The sequence below is a fragment of the Hippopotamus amphibius genome, chromosome 10, assembly GCF_030028045.1.
Source record: "Hippopotamus amphibius kiboko isolate mHipAmp2 chromosome 10, mHipAmp2.hap2, whole genome shotgun sequence".
In the NCBI taxonomy this organism is placed as follows: domain Eukaryota; kingdom Metazoa; phylum Chordata; class Mammalia; order Artiodactyla; family Hippopotamidae; genus Hippopotamus; species Hippopotamus amphibius.
In genome coordinates, this window is record NC_080195.1 from 58,259,987 (window position 1) to 58,273,226 (window position 13,240).

Sequence of the window (13,240 nt, forward strand, 5' to 3'; positions counted from 1 at the left end):
CCTAATCTGCTGCGTGCTTGCCATATGGGGGCTGTGTTGCCCGGGGAAACACTAACAGGCAGAACGGAGCTTAATAGAGTCCATATTCATTGTAATGCAGTGAGATAGCTCAAGGCACCACGGCCCCTTCGGTCCAGTTTCATTCTTCTGTTTCCTTCTTTCTTTCTGTTTTTCCTCCCTTTTCTTTCTTTCTTTCTTTTTTTTAAAAAAGGACCAGGTCCCTAGAGCGCTCTCATCTGGAGAGGTCTGGGCTGGCAGAAAGGCAGGACTGTGGGGTAAGGAGTGAGGAAGGCGAGGTGATGCGGAGCTGGGGCTTGGAGCTGGCAGGGAGAGGTGAGGCGTGGGAGCTGTCCAGAGAGCCGAGTGGGGGCGGCAGCCCGGCACCTGCGCAGGGGCCGCGGCACCTGGTGTGGCGGGTGTACAGATGTGCACGGTCCGTGCATGTGTGGGGAGGCAGTGGGGTGGGCGGGTATGGTCCACTGGGGCCTCGGAGCACAGACGCCTTCATAGGTACTCAGCCTTCTATGCCTAGGCATCCCAACCCCTACCTACCTACTCCTGACACCCATCCCAGTCAATTTAAGGGCATCCCAGTCAGCAGTACCTACCTCCCCGAGGTGTCAGGCCTGTGGTCAACTCCTAGCTCTCCACAGCTGCCTTGAAAAAGTCACGGGTTTTGCAATGGGATGAAACTGCTTTAGAAATAAATCCCTGTAGGGGCAGAGGACCCACCAGCCCGCCAAGCTGGGGCCCACTTTCTCCTCTGGCTGGTCTGCCACAGCCAAACTAAGGGCACAGGGGCTTCTCTGCGCGGATGGAGCAGGTTGTCTAGCAGGTGAAGCCCTGTCATGAGCATACCTGCCAGAGGTGAGACTTAGGGCTCCCTGAGGTCGGAGGTGATCTTTTCCCAGGGCTGCAAAGGGAAAGAGGCGAGAGATGTGGGGAGGGAACAGAGTACATTTCTCTCAACTTCTCAGAAAAAATAAAATTGGTAACCAGGCTATGACAGAATTCCTAAAGAATAATCCATTTCGTAAGTTGTGAGACATCCTTTTTTGTTCTGTGATTGTAAAAAAAAAATCACAAATTTAAAATCAAGAGAGAAAATAAAGACAAAGAAAAACTATCAAAACTTTTATACACTCTCCTACAACTGAAACTTCAATCCCATGGTCTGGCACACAGGAAGAGCTCAGTAAATGGTTGCTGAAGGAGTGAACCATGTACAGGCTCCTCTATCTGTACTACTGCTGACTAAGAACTTGAAACTCTTTACCTAACTGACAGCGACAATCAGGCTTTGAGCGGGTGACAGTGGCTGTAACAGAAGCACAGCACAGCTGCACCCGTGCTGGGAATGCCTCTGCCAGAGTGACGCTAGTAGCACCTATCACACGGGGCTTTCGTTACATGCTCAGTGCCAAAGTCAGCCGCTAGGTCAGATGAAACTGCTCAAACCCAGGCAGATTCCAGGTACTTGCTGTGGTTTGTTTTTTGTCCTCCAAGCTTGCCCTATTCTACTTTTCTTGCTCTTGCCCCACTGAAATGCATCATGAATCTGTGGTTTCCGAAGCTCGACCCCTGGGGGGGGGGGGGGGGGGGGTGGGCAAGACTGTAGAAGAGTATATTAAAGTTCTTATTTTTCTTTGCTTTTATCCCCATGTTAAGGCCCTATATCCCAGCAACCCTTCAGGAAATGGTACAGTGGATACTTCGAGAGCCAGGTACAATCTCAGTTCCGAGTTCTAAAACCGAAACAGCATTTGGTTACCTGAAACGCTACCCAGAAGTCTATCCCAGCATCATACCCATGAACATCTATTATGGAGTCACAAAGGCCTGAAGACCCCCAACCAGAGCAGGTGAAGACACACAGCTGAACAGGGCCTCACAGAACGCTGGGCACCCATGCTCCCTGCAGAGCAGCCATCCCCTCCAACGTCTGTTTCTGCATGGAGTCCTATTCCCGGTTGTTCTGACCCTACATGTTGCATGTGTTACAGAGGAGTGCATGGGGACACCACAAAGGAGCAAATGGGGATACCGGAGGCTCTGGGACAAGCCAGTGCTGGAGCACTCTGGGAGCTCAGAGGCAGCCAAGCTCTTCCCAGCCCTCCCGGCAGTGACACTGTGGTCAGTAATCTCACCACGGATGTGTGCGATGTGGTGGGAGCCAGAACGGCAGCTCTTAAGGGAAGCAGGGACAGCTTCTCTGGTCCAGACCAAATACCTGCTTTTCACTTCAGTGCTCAGAGGACACCCACTAATGACCTGCTTCTACAAACACAGACTCAAACCTACTCTTCCCCGGTCTTCCCTAAAACTATGTAAAGATTCACCATCCACTCAGCTGCCCAACCTGGGACTCATCCTTGTCTCCTGGCTCCCCCCGTTTCTCCACCCCAGTATCTGACTGGTCATGTGGACTCCAACACTAGCTAGAGAAACACAATGCAAGCCACATACAGCATTTAAAAATTTTCTAGCAGTCACATTGAAAAATCAAGTGGAAATTTTAATTTTAATGATATCTTTTTTTAAACACAATATATCAAAAATACTATCATTTCAAGATATACTCAATATAAAAATTATTACTAAAGTTTTGTATTTTGTTTTATACTAAGTCTCCTAAATCTAGTGTGTATTTTCTATTTACTCCACATCCCAGTGCAGACTAGCCGCGCATCAGGCGCTCAACAGCCACATGTGTTAGTGGCTACTGTACCAGACAGTGCATGTTGAGGGCCCACAAACTGGCTCCCTGATTCTCCTCTCCCTAACTAATAAGCCTTGATATTCTTTCTAGAATATCAAGCTCAATCAAACAGTTGAGCAGCTATCATTCACTGAGTAATGCCTCCTATAGGTCATAATCCATCATTCACCTAATTTGATATAATTCTCACAATGGCCCTATAAGGTAGCCGTACAACCAACCCGTTTTATAAAGGAGGAAATTAAAGCTGAGAGTGATTAAACAGTTTGTCCAAGGTCACACAGGTGGTAAACCACAGAGTCAGGATTTGAACGAGGTCTGGCTGACTCTAAAAGCCTGGGTTCTTTTCACTCTACCACACTGCTTTCGGTAAGTGACGGCAGGATAATCAATGCACTATTATGCAGCCATTTAATAATTAGAAAGGTCAAGTAGCAATATGAAAAATAACTAAGGAAATAATATTTAAGGGAAAAAACAAATCTCATTTTGTAAGCATGTAAGCAGTAGGTGAGGCCTGGAAGGAATTATGAAACAAATAAAAGTAGCTGATTTGAAAACGTCAAAGAAATATGAGTGATTTTTTTCCCCCTTTTGAGGTCAGTTAAAAACAAACAAGCAAATGAGCTAATACACTCATCTTTGATAGCTTCCCAAACAAACATGATTAAATAAAGTTCAAACTCCTTCACACAACCTTCCAGGCTCTTTATAACAGGGCTGCAGCCAACCTTCCCCTTGTCTTCCTCCCACAAGCCCTAAACCCCGGGCAAGCTGCTTTTTCACACTTCCCTTCTGCCAGAACCATCTTCACCTTCTTCCTCCCCTCATCACCCTTAAAAACTTATCTCCAACGTCACTGTATAATGCCTCCAGTGACCATTCCTCATCCTAGTTTCCACAGCGCTTTGCACACCTACTGCAACATTTCCACAATGACTTATGGATTTGTCTGTCTCTAATGCACCTCTTTTCCCAGACTATAGACTTCCTGAAGGGAAGGATGTGTCCAACTTGTCTCAGTAACCGTAGCACCTAGAAAAGCCTTGGCACATTTGGGGCTCAGTCAATGTCTGCTGAACTGAGGGGTTTACTCAGATTAGAAATTTGGGATTGAGAAGGAGTGTTACTCTGACCCGTGGATGTATAGGAGGAACACACAGAGACACACTTATCAGTTGTGGAGCTAAGGGGTTTTTCTAGGGGGAAATGACTTTGTGGCCTTTATTTTTCAAACCCAAATGGCCCTTAGATGAGTAGGCAGCCCTTGGGGAAGGCCCAGCTGCCTGACAGGAGTCAGTGTCTCTGCAGATGCTTCTATGGCTTGAGGTTTCATTCAAGAATCTTCGTTGTTTTCCTTCTTATCTCTCCTCCCAAAACAAACACCCAACTGACCTTGAGACTTCAGACTTCCTGCAGCCGCTGAACTGCAAGGAACCTCATCTAGGATGATACCACCATGACTGGGTTTCATCTAGTCAGTGTCAACATGGCCCTGAGCTTGAGGCCAGAGTGGAAGGAGGCAGGCAGAGAGGGATGGGAGAAGGAGAAAGAAGAAAGCTGTTGAGTGAGAAAGAGGAAAAGTTCAGGCCTGAAGAGAGAGCATGGGGAGGAGAGGAGGACTGACAGCACAGAAGTGGCTAAGGCCACTAAATACGCCAAGCGCCTACTCTGTGCCGAGCCCAGTGCTGGGAGCGCACACACATGGTCACTTTTCATCGTCACAGCCCAGGGACTGTTACTGTGCCCTTTACAGGTGGGGAGAGAGGTTATTAAAACACTTCTTGGGACTTTCCTGGTGGCGCAGTGGTTAAGAATCCACCTGCCAATGCAGGGGACATAGGTTCGAGCCCTGGTCTGGGAGGATCCCACATTCCGCGGAGCAACTAAGCCCATGGGCCACAACTACTGAGCCTGTGTGCCTCAACTACTGAAGCCTGCATGCCTAGAGCCTGTGCTCCACAAAAGAAGCCACAGTGATGAGAAGCCTGGGCACCACAATGAAGAGTAGCCCCACTCGCCGCAACTAGAGAAAGCCCCCGCACAGCAATGAAGACCCAACACAACCAATAAATAAATTAATTTAAAAAAATTGTTATGGAATATCTGTAACATAAAATACAAACAGCAATAAAAAATATATGCACTCTAGATTAAAAAAAAATACTTGATGCTTTACCACATGAGGATTTTAGGGCTCATCTCAAACTTGTATTACAGACACAGCTTCTCCACTAAGTGACAGCACTGACACTCTGCAGGAGAAGGTACAGGAACACTATGAGCCTTGGGTTTGGATAAGAGCTCTGCCACTTCCACCCTCGGAAGAAGGTGACTTTGGGTAAATTACTTAGTCTTTGACCCTCAGTTCGCTCTCTGTGAAAATGAGAATGATAATACCCCCTTTCCTGAGCTGCTAATAAGAGTTAAGCAGATCACATGTGAAGGCAGCCTGGCACACAGCAAGTGAGGGGGGACACGTGTAGTGGAACTTTTCTCCTGAAAGCCGTTCACTGGAGGGCTGATTTCATACAGCGGCATTGCCACCTGGTGGGCTTTGAGACTTTAAGGACACGCTGCATTTGAACAACTCCAGACATGGGCTGTCCTCTCTTTGCTCACGGTTCCTTGTAAGCTGTACACAATTAAGAAATGGCCTAATCTTGCTGCCCTATAACACATGCAACAGAAGCTCAAGAAATATTCTGTTGAAAAAAGAGCAGTAACGGGACTTCTCTGGGGACGCAGTGGTTAAGAATCCGCCTGCCAATTCAGGGGACACAGGTTCGATCCCTGGTCCGGGAAGATCCCACATGCTGCGGAGCAACTAAGCCTGTGAGCCACAACTACTGAGCCTGTGTGCTGCAACTACTGGCACCTGCACGCCTAGAGCCTGTGCTCTGAAACAAGAGAAGCCACAGCAATGAGAAGCCCACCCACTGCAACAAAGAGTAGCCCCCGCTTGCCACAACTAGAGAAAGCCCACGCGCAGCAATGAAGACCCAATGCAGCCAAAAATGAGTTGAAGAAGAAGAAAAAAAATCAGTAACACCTACATTCTATACAGTGTTTTACAGAACCTCACAACAGCCCAGTGGGACAGGAGATCCCTGGATGGTACTATAGCGTTCCCAGGTTTGTGGCAAGACATTTTCTAGCCTCTCAGTCTCCACCCAACTCTAGTCAACACTGCTATCACCTAAACTAATAAGCTCCCCCACCAGCCCTCCCCGTTTATGCCCTCTACTCTCTTGATAACGGTAATGATGATAATTTCTCCGCAGTCTCTCTGCTTGTTTGGAGGGAAAGGGGAAACATCCCGGGCAGACAGTAGGTCATTTGGGACACGAAGTGAGGGAGAAGTGTTTATAGAAAGGAAAACACACCCCCAACCCCTCTCTGACACCCCTACTCCGAGCCCCAGAACGAAGCTCACCTCCGACCTCATCGGTGAGCACACAAAGCCACAACAAACCACCTGCTCTTTTTGCACCTTCCTGTTTCTAATTACAGCCTATGGCCAGGGCTATAGCCACACAAGTAAACAACAAAGTAAAAGGGTAACAGTGACTGGAGAGGAAACAGGAGCATCCACTTCCAAGGCTTCTGGTGTGCACAGCTGATGAGAGATCCAATGCAAAAGGAATTGGAGTGCAGGCAGACAGTACGAACACACTACATAAACCGGTCCCAGGACCTGAACAGAACTTAAGGCAGATCTTAACAGCTTAAGTCCTACCTCTTAGGACAAAGGATTTTGGACAAGGGAGCGGTGTGTGGACGCAAACCTTGCCAGAAGAAGGGTAGGACAGACAAGGCTGTTCTGCCTGGTGTTCACGGCGAGCGGAGCAGATAAAAGAGCTGGCAACCGCAAAGTCATTCCTGAGAGCAACCAGTGCCTGGGTGGGCTCAGGGCAGAACTCAGGTCAGTTCAGCAAAGCCACACTTAGCACCCGCTAGGTGCCACACACTAGGGAGGGTGGAGGGGATGCAGAGAAAACGAGGCAGTTTCCCATCCTTAAAGAACTAGGAACCCAGTCAACGTTCACTTTTATTATACCAAATGCAGCATGGCCACAAGAAAAGATCAAAGACAGACTGGATTTTACAAAGTACAGGCAGTGAACCAGAACCACTAGCCAACAAGGCATCAGAGACATGACGAAAGAAGTGTGGCACACACTTGAGCATATGCACACGCACGTGTACACTCAGGCCCTGCTCAGCACAGAAGCTCAGTCCTCCAACGGAGTCCTTTTCACAAGTCCTGAAGGAATCCTCCTTTCCATCGTCCACGTTCACTCCTACTGTAGTCCTGGGAGACTCATCAAGGCACATCACTTAAGGTAGGTTAGAGGCTTAGGGCTAACAGAAGCCTATAAGGACTTCTAGAGCCTCAAGCTTTGTCACTGTCACTTTTCACACTGTGTTGTACATTATTTATATGCAAGTCTCTATCCTGGATACATAAAAGATACTCAATGGATGCGTGCTAAGTGGTAAAGACCTACCTCCAAGATCTCTTCCAGGCATGACTCTATTTGGCCCTTGGAGTTTGGATCTGGTGAACCCCCAGGGCTGCTTCCACTGCAAAGCAGAGCTTGAGCAGGGAAAGGTGATGTATGGGTGTCTGGGATCTCTGTTCCTGTCGCCCTCCCTCTGGGAGCCCACTGCGGTTTTTATGCAGGGGAGACGGCAGGCAGGACACACGTCTTCCTTGTTGTAGGGCCCGAGCATGAGGTGGGTGGAGGTGGGCTTGCCAAGGAGTTGGGGAAGGAGAGTGTGAGGAGAAGCAGGCGCCCAAGGAAACGTGCTTCCCTTCACTAGGCCAGTCCCCAGCACACACTCTATGTCATGCAGCAGTTGGGCCACCAGCTCTTGTCCCCTGGCGTCCTGCACTTCCCCCATCGAAGCACCATCACGCTAATTTAAGGTCTGCCTGAATGCTGGACCAGAGGCTTTGGGGACCAGGAATGGCGGTGGTCTTATTAAGGGAGCATCTTCAGTGCCTAACACAGTTTGAGGTATTCAACAAAGGTGAAAGGTCATGCCAGAGAGGAGAGAGAACTGTAGTCGCTTAGTCAAGAGAGAGCTTTTTCTTCGTAGGGGAAGCTGGGCATTAGGAAGTTTGGGGCGGCTGAAAAGACTGATTTACTGTGTTAGGCCACATAATTAACACCAATTCCAATTAAGCTGTCACCTGCAACTATTTTCTGTGCCGCTCCCATCCTCATAATGATTAAGCCACCAATGGCTCCAGGCCCTCGCCCATACCCACCCCACGACTCAAAACTGGTCCCAGGTTCTGTGACCCAGAGCGAATGAGTGTCAGGCTGCCGCTCCTGGACCTGTCCGCTTCTGGGGCTGATTCAAGCAAATGCTGGGCAAAACCAGCCCCAGCTTCAACTCACACATCAACCCCTAACACGCAGACACCACCACCCTCAAACCCTTAACAGGCTCGTGCATGCTGGCAGGAAATCTGAAGCGTTCAAGTGAAAAACTAAGCCCTGGGGCAAACCGGCGGAACTGCTAAGTCAGGGCAAAGACGGGATCAGAAGCTGCGTCTCTTCAGTTGGCATCTGACCTGACTGCACTGTGACACAGGCAGTGTCTCTCCTAGACCCTCCTGCAAGCAAGAAACCCTTATGCTGACATTGAGGAGGAACCACTTTGACGCAGGACAATAAAATCTCTCACACAAGCGTGCTGAAGGAAAAATAGATCACATCAGCAGACTATCTAGAATAATGACTGGCACAAAGCAGTTCCATAAAGGACAGCAACTTATCTGAGTAACTTCTTTTAGGGTTACTTGTAGAAGTCCTTTCATCCAGTGTTTCAACAAAAGAGGTTTAAGAATAGGTAAATTTCTCAGGGGCCTGGCCCCGCCCCCCAACTCAGGCTTTACAGGCATGTACACTCACTACCTCTCAGACAGACAACACACACACACACGTGCGCACATGCACTCACACAGCAAACAATGCCACCTCTCCAGCTCCAGCCGGTAAGTATGCTTTAGAGTCATGACTGTTTACTTTTTTCCTATCTGACCTCATACAAACCAATTTTCTTCACCTCTCTGACCCCCAAATATACACATTCAGTCCCCCAACCACCCCCAATCTTCCTCACTTAGAAAGCTCTTTTAAACCACCTAAAACTTAAATACCTATTTGGGAACCTGAAGCATGCTCCAGTCTGTCTGTCTGTCCCTGCCTTCCGCTGGAAGCCCCCGACCCCAACTCCTGTCAGCTCTTCGCAACTTGTGGAAGCCCAGTGGCCTCAGTGCAGGGCTGGCACACGCAGAGAAAACAAACACATGGAGTCCTGCCAGCTGGGTCAGGCACGACTATTTATAGCAGAGCGAAGTGTGGGGCACTGGAGGCATGATGAAGGGGCGGGCGCGCAGGGGGTGGGGCCACTCCGAGCGGCTACTTCGAGCCGCTACTCCGGGCTCCACAGCGGCAGGGCATTGCTGCGGGTGTCCTGCCGGCCCAGGTGCAACCCGTCCTGTGCGACTCACACCTGCGCTCTGCGGGAGCCTCCCAGGATGGAGAGCCTGCTGCCTTGCTCGTGACTGCAGCCCCAGCATCCATCACAGGGCTTGGCACGTAGTAGGAGCACAGTATTTGCTAATTAAATGATAAATGAGCTTTTTTCTTCCTGCCTGCCCCGCAAGGTTGCAGATGGAGGAGCAGGGGTAGGCGCAGGGGAGGTTAGTGAGGAATGCTTAAAACAGCGCTTCTAAAAACCTACTGGTTGTTAAAATGTGCTAGCAAAAAGATTTTAGGGAAATGCTTTGTTAAGGAAAGCGAATTAGGTTTCCTTAGTGCAGGCCTTTTCAGAGCCTTTAATGTGCTATTACTCATTGTGAATCACTAAGAGGGGGGTAGAGTATGCACTGAAGGCTGAACTCACTCAACCACAGGCCTGGACTGACTTGACCATACTGGCTGTGTTGGGTCTTTGTTGTTGCACACGGGGTTTCTTTAGTTGTGGTGAGCGGGGGCTACTCTTCATTGTGGTGCATAGGCTCCTCATTGCTGTGGCTTCTTTTTTCGGAGTACCATTAGTGGGGAGAATTTCATCAAATGCACTTTGAGAAATGTTGGCCTAAGAGGTTCCTGGAGAATATCCCCAAAACAACTTGTAAAATAGCATCCCATGTTTGTAATTTTTAAAAACTACATGTGAATAGGTGGTGTACAGTTATTCGGACTGTCAGAGGAGAAGGTCAAGAGATACTTAAATGTTAACATCAGTTATGGTTGAAGAGTAGGAAATTTCCACTTTTTATACTAAAAACTTCAGAAACATTCCAAGAGTGTGTAGTTATTTTCATAATTAAAAAGGTAAATTAAAAAAAAACTACCCCCAAATATTATCACATCATCACTGAAATTTTATCTTCCCATAGGCCTCGGTGGCCCCATTTCCTAACAACTCCTCCAGCAACTAAAATGCTGCTCTTTGCTCCATGATCACATCTAAAGTGTTTCCTGCATCTACATCCAACAGTCAGCTCTTTGGCTTGTAAAGCACCCCTCCCCTAATTTCAGGATTCTGTTGCTTCCACACAATGTGGACAAGTATTTTGCAAAAAATGAAAACACATTTAATATTCTGTTAACAACCTTTACAAATCTGAAATTACTTTGTTTAGTAAATTGTATAAGATATCCATCAAGCACTTAGTCTGCTGAAATTATGATGCTGGGCATATTAACATTTAAAGACTGCCTTTTTCTCCTGCTAAATCACTAATTTCCTAATTTAACTGATTTGTCAATGAAATTAAAAGTCATTCAGATTTAGTGAACATAGCACACCAGGTTTTGTCACGATATGAGATTAAGGCAAATATTTAGAATTGGAAGAAATATCCCATCTTAGCATAAAAGAAAGAACATGACCATCTGCTGAGTTACTATGTGGGTGATGATGTGCAGGTATTATCCTGTCTAACCTCTAAGTAACTCTGTGAAGGAGGTAGTTTTGTTATCCCCATTTTACAGATGCAGCAACTGAGGCTTAGAGAGATTAAGCATCTTGCTCAAGTAAAGGATTCAAAGCCAGGGCTACCTGCTTCCCCTGCCTGCTGGTCCTAGTGTCCCTGGTAGATTTAAGCCGACAAACCAAAAAAGGAAACTGAGGAAAGCTGAAAAAACCAAAATCAGCCTGAGATGGAGTCACGCACCAGCCACCATGTTTCGGGAGGGATGGGTTCGGCAGGTCCCACAATGCACTCCGCAGCCAACTCCTGAAGATGCGCGGTCCGCCACCCCACCCGGAGTCAGTCCTGAGGTCTGAGCACCTCAATCCTGTCCAAAAGCTGGAGCAGCCCTCTGAGGCTGGATCCGAGTAACAAGCAGCAGCATGTACTGAGAGACAGTAAACTGCTTCCCTTTCTCAGTCTGGCCTCTCTCATCTTCCTTCTGTTTACATAAGAGTGGAGGTTCCTGACGCTGGCTACATCGAACCACCACCTGGGGACACTAAAACACATCCGTGCCTGGGCAGCACCTCGGGCAAATTCAGTTAGACCTGTGGAGGTGGGGCCCAGGTATCAGCATTTTCAGACCTCTTTCCTGGAAACTGTGACGTGCAGCCAGGGCTGGGAACCACTGGGAGTCTCCGCCATGGATTTGCGGGTCATCTTGACAAAGAAGGTCTGCCAGAAACGCCCTGCTTGCATGGGATGCCATGGTTGGAATTGCAAGTTTTGTACAAAGATGTTCCCTGCTATATTATTTTTAGTGAAATTCTTGCCATTTTTTAAAATAAATTTATTTATTTATTTTATTGGCTGTGTTGGGTCTTTTTTGCTGTGCGCAGGCCTTCTTTTTAGTTGTGGTGAGTGGGGGCTACTCTTCATTGTGGTGCGCAGGCTCCTCATTGCTGTGGCTTCTTTTGTTGCGGAGCACGGGCTCTAGGCGTGTGGGCTTCAGTAGTTGCAGCACATGGGCTCAATAGTTGTGGCGCACGGGCTTAGTTGCTCCGCGGCATGTGGGATCTTCCTGGAGCAGGGATCAAATCTGTGTCCCCTGCATTGGCAGGCGGATTCTCCACCACTGCGCCACCTAGGAAGCCCCAATTCTTGCCATTTTTAAAGCTAATTTTTTTTTCTCCACAAATTGAATATCTTCATATATTTGAATGAATAAAACATTTTCTCAAAGTTTCTTTCAGATTTCCCCAGATATTTTCTGGACTTTCAGATTCCTAGTTTTCTCCTCTTCACACAGAAATAAAAACCTAAGAAGAGACAACCACTGCAAAGAACACCTACTTTGGGGGCCAAGACAGCTTCCACAGTAGCAAAGGTGACACTCAAACAGGTCCCTGGGCCACAGTCACCCCTGCTGGGGCAATCACCACTTCTGGGGGCAGGGAGGTTAGCAGGAGAATGGAAGCTTTCCAAGCATATGCACATTTTAGCGTCTGCACATGAAAACCTGAAGCGCATTAGTGACTCCCTTAACAAACTGAGAACAGTCTCAGGGGCTCACAGACCACCAGGAAGTAGAACAGGTGTTGGCCGTCCAGGGGTCCCACATCCACTTAACACCAGATTGCACCAGTGGGCTGTGGCTCCCCTGGAACCGGCTTTTTGACATCCCAAAGGGTTAACAGCTCAGCCTCTAGCTTCTGACCTTCCCTTCCCCAAGGAGTGGATTTTCAGTTTGGTCCCTGCTGGGTGGAGACAGCACCCCACCCCCATCTTAGAGACTTGGGTCCCACCCAGCCCCTCCCCCTCTGCGGCCCTCCCACTCCAGGAATGAAGCCACCGCTGCCCAGCATATACCCAGACTGGTTTCATCTCCTTCCAAATCCATTCTGTGTCTTAACTTCTGCCAAGAATAAAAATTAAAACACTCACACACACATCATGCGTGTATGGGAGGGGAGGACAGAGCTGGAAGTTTAAACTGAAAAAGACCAGGCAGGGAAGGGAGGGGCAGGTCACGGATGAAAGTCAGGGCCTGGAGACTCCCTGGGGTCTGTGTGGGCCCTGGCACACCCTGCCGGGGGGCCCTGCTGCCTACAGCAGGGCCAGGAATGAGCGGGTGTTTGCAGCATCTCCCTGCCTGTTCCTCTGACACCCATCTTATACCACCTCACCCCTGCCCAGCTGCCCAGCACTCCACAGACTGGAAGCAGACTCTGGTCCCCACACATGGAGGAGCCTGTTCCTCGCCAACTCCAAAACGAATAAAAGAGTGCTTGGAATGACACACGGGCCCTGGTGGCACAGGCGGCTTGCAGACTGCTTGTGGCCACCCAGAAAAATGGGTCTGAGCTGGAGCCGCCATTCCTAGAATCCTGTCCCCTCATACCCGGGCCTGCAGACGCCTGCATCTGGGGGCCAGGCAGACAGCAGCTCTGATCCAGCTCCCTCCTGTCATCTCTTGCCGCTGACTTCTTCCTTCTCAGCAAAACCAGGAGGCCCTGCACTGCAGAATGATCACACCTCACCCTTCACCCATTCAGGATCCCCCAGGGTTCAGATAACGG

General features: G+C 48.7%; 1 protein-coding gene across 10 annotated transcripts in view; it reads right to left on the minus strand.

Annotated features, from left to right (window-relative positions):
- Positions 1 to 13,240, minus strand: part of BOC (BOC cell adhesion associated, oncogene regulated) — a 76,894-nt gene that overhangs the window by 47,833 nt on the left and 15,821 nt on the right. The window contains exon 3 of one of the 10 annotated variants that reach the window (XM_057696301.1): positions 859 to 913. The exons of the other annotated variants lie outside the window; for them this stretch is intronic. The gene's annotated coding sequence lies outside the window, so the exon portion shown is untranslated. The remainder of the gene's footprint in view (positions 1 to 858; positions 914 to 13,240) is intronic. 10 annotated transcript variants of the gene reach the window in all.